The sequence below is a fragment of the Micropterus dolomieu genome, linkage group LG13, assembly GCF_021292245.1.
Source record: "Micropterus dolomieu isolate WLL.071019.BEF.003 ecotype Adirondacks linkage group LG13, ASM2129224v1, whole genome shotgun sequence".
NCBI lineage: Eukaryota > Metazoa > Chordata > Actinopteri > Centrarchiformes > Centrarchidae > Micropterus > Micropterus dolomieu.
The window spans coordinates 25,779,669-25,793,641 of NC_060162.1; the positions used below are offsets into that span (position 1 = coordinate 25,779,669).

Here is a 13,973-nt window from a genome sequence, read left to right on the forward strand (position 1 = left end):
ACACACACACACACACACACACACACACACACACACACACACACACACACTCCCTGTGGAGTTCAAGCTTCCTGTGGCATGATTAGAGCCCCCTATGTGAAGACAAGTGGACTCAGCATGTGTGTTCGTGAGTGTGTGTGCGTGTGTGTGTGTGGTGTGTGTGTGTCATAGCGTGGTGCACCTGTGACTGAAGGGGGGTCGAGTTACTCAGACAGAAAACACTGGGGGGCCGGGCAAAGAGAGAGAGAGAGTAAATGAGAGGTGTGTGACACATGAGTGAGTGTGAGCGGCTGTGAATTGTTTTGCATTAAAAAAGTGTGTGTGTATGTGTGTGTGTGTGTGTGTGACACTTAAGAATGAGGAGTATGTAACAGAGAAAAGGAAAAAAGATGAATTGGTCTGAGTGTGTGTGCATAGAAGAATACTTCAGGGAGGAAAATGGTGATTCATGACTTACACACACACACACACACACACACACACACACACACACACACGCACACACACACACACACACACACACATTCATGATGCCTTTTCTTTTACAGATTAATTTTACAAATTAAGTTTCCATTAATTTGTAATGAAGGATGTGTTTATCTATACTCGCTTGTCTCCTCTCTTGTTCCCTCACTTCCTCTCCTCTCCTCTCAGGCAGCAGACTGTTTATCTATAATTCACTGCTTTTCTCCATCAGCAGTAACCCAGTTAGCAGCTTCAGTCACAAACACTTTCCTGCTGTAACTTGTTGTATGTGAGAGTTTCTCATTGATTTCTGTCCTTTTCATACTGCTGACCTCAGTTTGTGACCCTCAGTGAGTCAAACTGCTGAATCTGCTTCAGCTCAGTCGACATCACAACCAACTGCAAGGATGTTCATGTTTTTCCTCAGTGCTACTAGTGATGGTTTCCAGGAAAGACATAGTCAGACACAGAGTATGTTTTTTTTTTTTTTTTTTTACTTCTAATCTTAAAATGACTCGATTTTATAGAGCTAGCAACAGTCCTGAACCACAAAGAACAGAGCAGAATGGAAGACCATAGAAAAATATTACTTGTCTAACCAACGCTGGAAATTGTTCTTCAGGCTCATTAAATGAATATATAGACAGTACAATATGATATAATACAAAGATACTTTTACTGCATTTACACAAAAGTAAAGAAACTGAAGTCAAACCACAAATAGTAGGAAGCCGACCAAGTCTAGAACCAGTAAAAATCAAAAATAGATTTGAAGAAATCTTTCCATTTTCTAAACTTTTATATAGCCATGTTTTCCATTCCACAGCTTATTTGGTAGAGTTAGGGAAATGGAAGAAAGAAAGAAAGAAATTAAACAAGATAAATGAAACAAAATATAATATAAAGGAAAGAATAATAGGTAGAGAAAAATAAGAAAATAAAGAGAGGAAAGATCAAAAGATCAGGTGAAAAGTGCTAAAAATAAAATGCACCAATGAAGAAGAAAAAAGAAGGTGAGGAGAAGAAGCCACATCTGCACAAAGCAAAGTTCAACTGCAAATTGAAGAAAAATAAACAAATCAGTAAAAATGAAATTAAAGAAAAGAAGCAGTACAAGAGAAGAAGAAGCAGACGGTCCAGTAGTGTGGCTTGTTTACACTGCGGCCTGTAAATGAATTCAAGATGGCGTCTGGTCTCGCCAGGAGTCACAACATCAAAGAGTCAGACAGCCAGGGAAGCCACTGCGCTTTAATTGACCACTAATTACACTGAATTAACTCTAAGACTGTGTGTATGCATGTGTGCTTTCTGTGCCCTTGTCTATATGTATTTTAGAGTGGATTGAGTGTGTCTGAGAGTGTAACATAGAAGCGTGTTAGTGTAGCTGTATAGTGTGTGTGTGAAAATGTGCAGATGTGAAATAACTTTCACTAATTTGAGTTTTTCATCCATTCCAGTACAGGGGCGTTTGTTTCACAGCACGGACGCTGTCTGACTCTGATGTGCAGCCACCCAGCTAACTCTGCCCCCTCCATCAAATTGAACACACCCTCACAAAAAAGGACTGGACTAATACACTGGAGCAACTAGAACGAGGTAGAACCACACTGACTTGGACTGCTCTCTCTCTCTCTCTCTCTCTCTCTCTCTCTCTCTCTCTCTCACACACACACTAGATTGTCTGGCTTTTGATGTTCTTTTTCTCCCATCAGTCTCTGTCTGTCTCCTGACTCCTGTTTAATTCATTTAGGAAGGTACGGCCCAGTGTTTTAACCAATGTTCTACTGTCCACCAACGTCTTTTTAATGCTCTCACTCTGCCTGATAATCAGGATGAATTGCTATATGTTTGACTTCATTCATTCAGAGTGACGTTTACACTGAAGATGCGGTAGTGTTGCTAGGGGTCAACTTATAGGTTTTCACATTGACCAAACAACAGAGTTGTTATTTCTGTACGGGGACTTACAGCTGGGACCATCTCATTCGCCATTTTTCTTGTTTTTCATAACTGTAGCTAGGTAGCTGCTAGTTAACTGTATGGGAAGATGACACCCCATTCTTAATCCTGGACACTCTGCTCTGATTGTTTGACCGTTTCGCCAATCTGTTTGAATTGAGGAACCAAACAAAGAGGTGTAGGTCTGGAACCAGTCTATCAATCAATATACAAAACTAAAACACACAATAATGGGGTGAAGAGGACAGAACATTCTGGATTCCATTTCTGGACCTGACTGGAGCATTTTCATGAACCAACAGCAGGATATTCTCACAGTGACAGATGGTTTGGAATCGATTATGAACACAGCAGAACAAATCCCAGGAGCAGCAACACATTCCTCCATTTGACCAGCTCAAACCAGACTTTTATAAAGAACCGTCACGAACACCCAGATGAAAGAACAGAGAGCTGATGATCCATTCAGGGATGTGTGGATACATTTGAATTGAGTTGATGTTACGCTCCAAAACTGCCATCAGAAAAGATTCATATGAGTCTGACCTGCCACCTCTACGGTATCATTTACTGATCAACAATCAATACTGCAGCTCATCTGCACATTTCTTTCTTCAAATGTTTCATCCAGTCTGAAAAACAAACAAACTAATCTACTGTATGTGTGTATGTGTATGTTTGTGTATAATATCATAGCCTTTCACATCTCTTTTCTTGGGAAATTGAGTAGGCTCTCCTCACACACACACACACACACACACACACACACAGGATGATTTCAGCGATGGAGGAATATGGAAGCTCATAGTGAACGTAATGTGGCTTTATAATGTTCCCCCTGACACAGGAAATAGCCAGAGGTCTGGGACTGAGTGTGTGTGTGTGTGTCTGAGACGAGAAATACCCATCAGAGGAAGGAAATAACAAATCGCACTGTGGCTTTTCAGAGCACTGAGGGCTCCATAACTGCGTGCCCACACACACACACACACACACACACACACACACACACACACCAGTGAATTCTCTTCACCATGAATCCTATGGAAGATACATCTTTTCATATCATTTCCTAGTGACAGCATTATCTTTCATAAAATTTTCCAACATTCTAATCTCCTAATTTTATTTCTTGTTTTTTTAAATTTCACCAAAAGATAGTGCCATTTGTTTTTACATTTCAAAATACATATATACATACATACATATATTTTTTCTGACACTGCTTTATTATTATTATCAACAACAACAACAATAATAATAATATAGGTATCTTCTGGATGTGTTTATGCAGAGTCTCACCTCTGCGTGTGTGTGTGTGTGTCTGCATGCTTTCCCCATCTGTGCAAGTGAATAATAAGGCGGTTTGTGCACGTCTGTCAGTACACGTGAGAACCGTCACGCGTGTGTACATACAAAGTTGTGTAAACTATCTGTGTGTGTGATTGTGTGCAGCTTTTCATTCCGGAGAACAAAAACATTTCTCCACAGGTGACGGCTCTTTACGAGTCTCTTCCAAACTCGTTTTATTAGCCTCCCATTTTCCTTTCAATCACCAGGACTTTCTGGCAAAGTCACCACACGTTTTTCCCCCCTCTCTCTTTTTCACGAATTTCCTTTGATTTAATTACTGCCACATGCTGCCGACTGCCAGCAATCGTTAGTGAGAGAACCGCCTCGACCAACACAGGATGAATTGGGAAGATACAGAAAAATAAAAAAACACACTTTAAGACACATTCACACACAGACACACACACGGAGGCCTGTTTATGCACAAACATAGATATAAAAAGAAGACAGATGTACAAACTGCTCTGTATTACTATTCTTATGAAGACCTTCACTGTCTGTGTTCTTTAAAATTTAAAGTGAATTCTAATCTTTATCCTAAAACCAAATGCAGCAATATATCCAGAAGATGTTTGACAACAAATAGCGCTGACTGCTGCTAAAATCACTATGTCTATTTTTCACATTTCTATTTCTAGCACTGTTCAATAAACAAGGTACCACATGTATTCAGACAGATTGCTATAAGAAGGTGGCATTTTTCTCTTTTCATAGAGTTCTCCCTGCTAGCTTCTACTAGCTTCTCCCTGCTTCCAGTATTAGCTAAGCTAAACATCAGGTTTTTCATTACTCTTTATTCACAGTTCTAGAAACAAATTATGAGGACGATAGAGAAAAACACAGCTAAAAACAACAACAATTAAGCTGAACAATAAACACACAAGTTACACATACAAGTAAGTGAAAACATAAGTGTATATATAAATACACATAAAAAGCACAAATGACCAACAACATACAGGCAGTGTTTGAAACAGAAGGCAGTTGCCTCGCTGCCTCAGGCATTCTTTTCGAGTGAAGGCATCTCTATGAACATTAGTTTCGAACAGCCTTTTAGGGAAGCATTTAGGGCAACGTGTGACGTCAGCATGCCATCTAGCGTCTCTTCTGGCTGTCAGTCACTAGCCTTAGCATCAGCTAGCTAGCTATTGAACAGGCAAATGGCTAACAGAAGCCTTAGAAATCACACCAAACACACTTGGTTGGTTACAGTCATGGGCTAATATGGTAGTTCAGTGTTTAGGTCTCGCTAACTTTTCAAAAATTGAAGCGAAAAAACTACTAAAAACTTTTAATTTGTAGACAAATTTCTGCTTGTTTGTCCACCATCTTGTCCATTTTTCATGAGCTACCACTACCGCGCACAGATTTATGAGTAATGTTGGTGGGTATGTTTGATCCGTTTCCAACAGCATCGCTGTCCTGTTAGACACCTCCTGAGACAGCATTTTTACAAATACAAGAAAATGGTACCAATCTGAAGGATTTTTGCTATCTTGTAGTTTTTGACCTTACAGATATGCAAGTCCATGTTGTACACACCCCATGTCTTATCCAACATTGAAACACACACACACACACACACACACACACACACACACAGAAAAAGTCTGCATCCACACTAAGAGAGTCCCATATAAATCATCTCTTTCGCCTGTTCCAGTTTGGCCTGAAACACACGAGGACACCAAGAAAGTTTATGTTTATATGTGTGAGAGAGAGAAAGAGTCCTTTTTACGGGACGCTTGTTGTGCGGTTCCTCCAGCCACTTTCCTTGGGAGGTCGGAGGTCAAAGGTCAACCACCTGCAGCTTATATGGATTCAGTGTCATGCTCAAGGCACTGTGACAGAGCAGGTGCTGGGTTAATCAGGAATTCTAACCCACACCCTGCTGAGACGACAGGAAAGAAAAACGACAAGAAAAAAAAACACACCGCATAGGAAAAGACTTGGTGTTGAGCCAGTCGGCTGTCTGGGAGCTCATTAAGCGGTTTCATAAATGATCAACTGAAGAAGTAATTAAGAACAATCTCTAAGTTTCAGAGAGAAACACAAGCCAACATTTCTATGGGACTTTTTTTTTTATAGAGGGCTGTCGATCATACATTCACACACACAGAGTACTGTGACAGAAAAGTCGTCAGTTCAATCTCCGGAAAAAATCTGTGTGGGGGAAGTGAAAGAGCAGTACTTGTCCCTAAATAGTGATTAGATTTATAAAGCACTTTACAATTTGTTTCTCATTTAGACACACACACACACACACACACACACACACACACACCGGTTGCTACCATTCAAGGTGCTGGCAAAACCATCAGTTGTTCACGGACACTTGTATGTGTACAGACTGAGGACTGAACTGCCAACCCTGCGGTTAATGGACAACATTACTGTACCAACTGTTGCATTAGCATTAACCAATTCTTTCTTTTTACTCAAACCATTATCTTTCACTGACCTAAACCAAGTCATGCATGTGCCTAAATCTAACCAAACCGCAAGCACTGTTACAACTTCCCTTAAACTGACCTGGTTACTTCCTTATTGACGACTTAGCAAATCCAAACAAGGTGAAAATATGCACATGGAGAGGACTTTTCTTTGCGCTGTACTAAAAATAAATAACTCCAGTGATAGACCATTGTTCCATTGGTTTTAAAAAGTGGTTCACAACCTTTTTGGCTTGTGGTCCCTTACAACGAAGCAATGCATACTCACTGATTAGATTAATTAGATTTTAGAGGCCTAAAGAGCTAAAAGTATTCAATGCTTCGTGAGAAAAAGCCCAAATTAAAGAAAAGTCAGAAGAAGATGAATATAACTAATCATCTTGTGTCCTCTCAGATTTGTCTTGAGACCCCTTGAGGAGTCCAGACCCCAAGGTTGGGAGCCTCCAAGAGACAGAAACAGGTTTGATTTCATAGAGCCTTTTATCGAATTTCTACAAAGGGGGAGAAAGAAGAACCTGTAGGTAATCATCTTGTGACAAAGATGTAGAAGAAGAAAAGAAAAAGACAAACACCAAGAAAGGCTGAGCATTTTGATTGGTTGTTTGCTGCCACCATGACAAACACACTCGCCACACACACACACACACACACACACACACACACACACACACACAAATGTGTTCGCTCAGCTGTCATGATGGCAGCCGGCCCGACAGCCAATCAAAACGCCCGTTGCAGGGCACGCGGCCAATGAGACCTCTGCTCTCTGCGGCAGCCGAGCTGTCAGGGCGAGAACAAGAGTGTAGGAGGCAGCAAGTGTGCACACATCTAGTAAGTTCAGTGAATATTTATGGCCTAAGAGAGAGAGAGAGAGAGAGAGAGAGAGGATGATATTTATTATCATCTCTTCGTCTGTGGTGTTTATAATTTTGTTGGATTCCTGTAATCACTTGACGTTTGACCTACGTTTGTTAATGCAGATTTTTATTTCAGCAGGGATGAACTTTGAAGCTTTGCAGGGGGTCACATTTATTGGTTGTGTTTGAGGGCAATTTCTGTGTTTTATTCCATTCTGTTTTTTTTCATGCAGTTTTTCTGTATGATTTTTTTTAACTTTGTCATCCACACTGACCCTTTTCAATCAACTAGAGCTCCATAAATAAATAATCAATGTGTAAATAAATTAAACTAATGACACAGTCATGAAGCTCATGAGCTCAACATGTGTGCGTCACCTTGGATTCACAAGGCCCTGCTAAGCTGCTGTAAACAACAAACTCTGTGTTAACTGAAGTCAATACAAAAAGGCTTCAAAAAGTTGATATTTTAGCTTTAATTCTTAAATCAGGACAGTTTTGTGATCAAATGTTGTCTAAACATATGTGGGTAAATTTCAGGCAGCTCTGACGTGTGTGAGTGTGCGTCTCATCCTGGTTTGTCTTCACCGTCTCCATCACCTTTTCTAAGATGGCTGCTATGACATTTGAAGCAGATTTGTGGATTCCAACTCAGAAAGTTGAAGTGTTAAAACACGACCAACATCACAGTGCTGGGTTGAAGGGACCCTGTTGCCGAGGCAACACGCCGGCAGGCACCTAAACCGAGCCAAAAGCTAAGATGGCTGCCGTGCCATGTTAATTATTGAAGAGGGTGCAGACGGAGAGTGGGGAGCAGAGAGCACGGCTGCCGGTGGGATGCTGGGTCACAGTTATCCCGTTGCCACGGTGATGCAAGCTGGCGATGGGTGCCCGGGTGTCATTCACCACAGCAACATAACATGGCAACCGTAGCATCCGGCACATGCACCAAACCAAACCAAACACTAAGATGGCTGCCACGGGGTGTGAGTGAGGACCAGAAACACCGTTCACCTGCTTCAGGTTGCATCATTCAGAGTCTGAAGAAAAACTAAATTTTAACCTTCATTGTTTAACACCAAATTATAGTTAGAACAAATAAAACCAATCTGTAGTTTATTAGATAAAACTAAAGCAGAGTTTGAAGGTAAAACTAAACTTCACTGTATAAGTTAAAAACACACATTTACATAAAACCAAATCTTTACTGTGTTAAAAAACAAAACCAGATTTTATCAGATAAAACTAAGTTTAAAAACTACACTTTAAAATTCAGTCAGTATCAAACAATTGTTACTATTGTAATTTATAATGTTATAAATATCCAACAGAGTCAGCTTCAACTTCTAAAGTTGAGTTGAAGGATCATAGTCATTTTCATTTAAATCAAAACATGTCCGGCTTATAAAGTACATGTTCTCCTTTTTTCCTGTCTTCATTATGGTTTGACAATAAAAGCAGAATACACCAACAGTTAGAAGAGATCATCACAGCACTAAATCCACCAACAAGCATTAACAAACTTAATCCTTCATATTCGTCATTTTTGCTTGCAGGGATTTCAACCCTTGACTTCTTCATGCTAACAGAGGCTGTGCAGCCATTAGACCACCCAGTCACTGTGTTACATCAGCAGATCTCTTTATACCATCTCCATACCATGTCCATGTAGAATGAATTTAAAGGTACAGTATTCCAGCTCAGATTTATTGTGTTGACAGGCCAGAAGGTTTGGATAAACCAGGGAACTGACAAACAGGTTTCTATGACTGGAGTGAGTGGGGCAAAAAAGAAGAAAGTGTGTTATACTTAAATGAGTATGAAGTCAAGAGAAAGTTGTTTTTAATGATTTTGGGAAGGGATCAAGGACTTGAACGTCTGCCCATTCTCACCATATCTAGAAAAAATAACTATGATAAATTAACTTTGGCTGAATAATTTAAGGAAGATAAGTCTTTCTTTTCAAATGAAAATTCATTTTGCATGTCACGCTCAAGCTATAATCCACAAAATGCACAAGTAACTTTAAAATCTAATTAAGGTGGCTAAAAACAAGAGAAAGAAAGGATTAACCACAATAAAATGATCTGAGATGGAGTTACAAATGCAAACAGAGACCTCAGAGTCCCACAGATGGGACAGTCTGTTTGTGGGAAATGTTTTCTAAAGTTGTTTGTATTATCTGATCTAAATTTGTGCATCCTTTTCTTTGCTTTATCACAATGCACCAGTTTCAAACACTGTACTTCTGTTTGATCCCAGTTCAAATTCACAAAGAATGAAATTCAAGCTGATGCAGAAAATATGTGGCAGAAAAGAGCAACATGAAATCAGTAAATAGAAGCCAGAGGATGCAGAGCGCTCTCTGCTCTTATTTCTCCAGAGATGTTACGGCTTCAGAGGTTGTTCCAAGAGCCTGGCAGCGTAAATCAAGCCCACCTTGACTGGTTCAAATGAAGCGGACGGTTCCTCTGAACATCTGACTCCGATCCCGTTCAGCCTGGTCATCCATAAAAATACTCTAATAAGGATTAGAGTATCGGCCTCCTGTGTGGACTGACTGACTGCACTCTGGTTCAGTTTCCACTCGGCCTGAAAACTGCCCCCCTGCCTCTACTGTCATTTTTTCTTTCTGTCTGTGGCTAAAAAATAATGAATGGATAAAAAAAAATATAACATACTGATAATTAGCTATTCTTAGCAAAGCTAAAAATGTAAAGTTTGTCCAGGAGATGGCACTGGATGAAAGGTATTGGGGTCATTTTAATTTAAAGGGTTCCCCCTCTTAGGAGCAGGAGTATATTTCAACAACCAGCCAGCTAGTTTTCAGCCAGATGGTGGTACTAGAAGGAAAGTCAAGATATTGAATAATTGGGAATCAAGATAAATGAGAAACTGCAAGAACTGTGGTGAGCTTGGGCTGCTCGTGTCTTCTACTCTGAGTTTCTCAGGGTGGTGGAGAAACAACCTTAAGCAAGTTGAAGAAAGGCACAGTGATCCGCTCAGTAACGCAAGTCTACCAAAACCATGTCCGCCACGAACTTTCTGCTCACCATGATCACCGCGTTAAATTACATTCATTTGGCAGAAGCTTTTGTCCGAGGTGAGTTACAGAAAGTGCATTAAAACGTTGCATCCCTCTCAAACACACAACTAAAAGTGTTTGCTACAGTAAAAGTAGCACACACAAGGACATAAACACAGTGATTAGACAGCAACATCCCTCTTTACAGTAATGAGTCATGACAAACCAACCTTCCCATTGTCGCTCTCTCACAAAGTGAATGTAAATATGGTGGAGAATACAGTTAAAGCACAATTGAGGCTGATCGCATGAAAGACATTGATCTGGTGTTGTGGTGGTGCTACTCCGTAGATATGTACTATGGGACTACCATAAAACTGACATAACTCCTTGCATCAAGTTTAATCCACCCGCAGAGAAGGGAAACTAATCTCTTAAGTTCTCCAAGTCTCTAAAAAATAAAACACTGACTTTCAATCTGTCCCCGCGTCCTACACACTTTCAAAAATCAACCAAATGTGTTGAGTGGGAGTGGAGGGACTGAAGAGGGTGTGCGAGGCTAGCTCACACACCATGGAGTGTGACACGGAGAGCTGAACTTGGCTTCATCCAGCTGGGGGGTACAGTCAGAAAGTCTTCAACATGGCATCATCAAACAGAGGGGAGTCAGCTTTACAATTTCCAAGCTCCAGTTTGAACTCCCAGAAATGGCATTTGGAGATTTTATCTGCTTTGATGACAACGCAATGAATACAACTCACCATATGTGTTATTGACTCAAAAAACACCTTCTGTTTGAATGCATTTTAAAAGAATTGTTTTACCTTACCTTTCCCTTATCTACGTCTCCCTTAACGTAAAATGGCTCTTATGAGCAGAACTACTGTCAGTAAGAAAATAAATTCATTTAAAATTTCCCCTGCCTCAACCTGAACCTGTGACCCCTCAAAAACCACCACAGAAGAAGCCGTTTTCAGCAGCAGTGTGGAGACGCAGCCGGTAAGAGCCTCTAATAGCCAACATATGGAAGCTCGCTGGTTGCCAGCAACACAATCAGGACTGCATTATTTGGCCCACACTGGAATAATAAAGGAACTAGATCAAAGAGCTGATTACTTCAGCACTCCAGAGCTGCAGAATTCTTTTCTGTTTGTTCTTTCTTTATGTACTTTATTTCTCTTTGTTGTCTTTGACTCATACTTCCGCTTTCTTTCTTTCTTTCTTTCTTTCTTCCTTTCTTTCTTTCTTTCTTTTTGCTATGAGCAGGTATAGCCACTTATTTGAACACGAGCACTGTATGGAAGCTGGTGAGCATCTATCACCATGGTTATTGATGGATGTGTCTGTGTGTGAGAGGGAGCAGTGCTGTTGGCTGGAGATGCATTTGAGTACAAACAGCAGCATAAAACAAATCTAGATGGATGGAGAGTGAAAACAGGCAGTGTCCTGTTGCCCAGATGTTTGATCACAAGTACAAGCGTTTCTTATAGATAGATAGATAGATAGATTTAAAAAGCTTTATATTTTTGTTCAGAGGATGCAGTGTCAAGCATTAATACGGTGACAGCAGGATATGGAGCCCCAAACTGGTTTTTAGGCTCTGTTATTATGTGTGTGTGTATTTGAGTGTGTGTGTCTGACCTATTTTCAATGCAGCCTGGCAGTGCCAGCGCAGGACAAAATGGGCATCAAACCAACGGTCCTCTCTGCGTGGCACGCCGCCGATCGTACCCCAGTGTGTGTGTGTGTGTGTGTGTGTGTGTGTTTGTGCATGAAGGCCTTTTAAATATCCTGTCCTACACAGATACAAGCCCACTTCAACATGATAAATTGTGTTATTTGCTCCACAAAAATAAAAATACGTCATGTTTTCCTCTTGTGTTATTCAAAAGTCAGTCAGTCCAACATGGAGCAAGGTGCTAACACTGCAGGGGTTGTGTGTTCCCTACACTAAAATGAATGCCCAAACAACTAATGTTCTTTTTTAACAACTTTGCTGTGAAGGGAAGACATTTTCCTTCAACATATTACAGATCAATCACACTAAAGAAACTGTAAACATTATTCAACCACAAAGGTGTCTGCAGATGTAAGACAGTTAGATGTAGACATGTGAAAGCCAAATACGAAAAAAAATATTTTTTGAATGATGTTGGCAAACAGCATGGTAAGATTAGGCAGATTAGGCAACATCTATTTAAAGTTCGAGATACAGCTAAGTAGTAGGATTTAGATGAGGTCGGTGTATATTTTGTTGGATCTAGAAATCCTGATTGTGCAGCTAAAGAAACCAGGAACAACAAAAAAAGAACTGAAGCATTATTAATTCTTCAATTCTAAATTCAAATAAAGACAAGTTTACAACACAATATTTATAAAAGGGAATTTACGAGTGTTTACATTTTTGAAGATGTGCAGACATGAGTTAGGGAACTAAACCTACACTTGGTTAAGGTTAGTGCAAAAAAATGTGTCACATTGAAGATATCAGTCAGCTGCTTTCAAACTATTGTTATTTTTTTATCTCTAGAATCCTGAGCTCTATCAGCAAAATCCCTCTTATGAAATCATGAATGCTACATCAGTGAATTTAAAGTGGACACTTCATAAACATGGCCGCACCTTAAGGCACTATTTAAGGGCCACCAGCATCAAACACATGAAACGCTCTTCCACCTCTCTCACTGAGCGCCGATTTGCATGATCCTCACGTAAACTGTCACGGCCACCAAAGCTAAACCGCTAACAGAATATGTGTTAGCTGTCTGAGCTAAAACACACCGCTAACTGCCATTGAGCTGTACTCCGCTGCACTGCGTTACAGTTTTGTTGTCTTGTTGTTTAAAGTGTGACAGCTGTCCAGTGTTTATCAGCGAGTCCATGCAGCCTCCCTAACAGCTCACCACAGCATGACTGACCCACTAAAACACACACACACACACACACACACACACACACACACACACACACACAAACACACACACTTAACAAAACGGCAACAGCCCCATTTTCCACTTTGATAATGAAGACTGGGTAGGTATTATGTATGTGTGTGTGTTCGCCTTGTGCAGAGGGGCTCTACTGTGAACAAGTGTGTCAGCACTGTTTTGGAGTGTTACTGCACACACACACACACACACACACACACACACCCACACACACAGCTTTTCTTTATTGTCTTGCCAAAAATGTTAACTTACTTACTTTGCTGTGAAGCTTGTGCTTAGTATATATGAGAACAGGCTTTAGCACACACACACACACACACACACACACACACACACACACACACACACAGAAAACATCAAATCAGCCACTGAAAATCACCACTGTTCCTAGTGAGGTCTGAGCAACAGCAGCCACACGGCAGAGAAACCAAATACCCCTGAACACAGAAGAATCATACAGGAGAGACAATCACAGCACAACGAAATAAGAGCTGAAGTGATAATGTAGTACAGACAATGTTTTGCAACAGTGCAGGACATAAAAGCCCAGCTGGGGTATTGTTATGTTTTATGAAAGAGAAGCCGGGTGAGTAGGAACTCAAACTGAAGCACTGAATAAATCCTGTGCTACAAACGCGTCGTTACTTCTTGCAATACAATCAGATGTTTAAAAAATATTCAAATATTTTTATCCTTTTATCCTAAATTTAATAACAGGAGCCTAATCACAAAACAGCAGCATCCACACAGTAGCCCCACATATTTAGTATGTTGTTTTATAGCCTTAGTTAAAAAGTACTGATGTTCCATTTTTTTGAATTCATTCAAACCAAAGCCAAAATGGCATCTAGCATGACTGAAGTGCAGTTCAAAAGAAACAAATTCAGTCCAGCCACTGGTGTAAATTTTCAAA

General features: G+C 40.3%; 1 protein-coding gene and 1 long non-coding RNA gene across 5 annotated transcripts in view; one reads left to right on the plus strand and one right to left on the minus strand.

The window, feature by feature from the left end:
* LOC123981414 overlaps positions 1-3,150 on the plus strand; it is a 27,790-nt gene extending 24,640 nt beyond the window's left edge. Inside the window, exons 3-4 of one of the 2 annotated variants that reach the window (XR_006827758.1) lie at positions 1,923-2,061; positions 2,586-3,150. This is a non-coding gene — a long non-coding RNA (uncharacterized LOC123981414). Of the gene's footprint in view, positions 1-1,922; positions 2,062-2,481 lie in introns of both variants that reach the window. The other variant, XR_006827759.1, reaches the window with a different exon arrangement.
* Positions 1-13,973, minus strand: part of LOC123981413 (transcription factor 4-like) — a 245,674-nt gene that overhangs the window by 65,006 nt on the left and 166,695 nt on the right. The window lies entirely within an intron of this gene.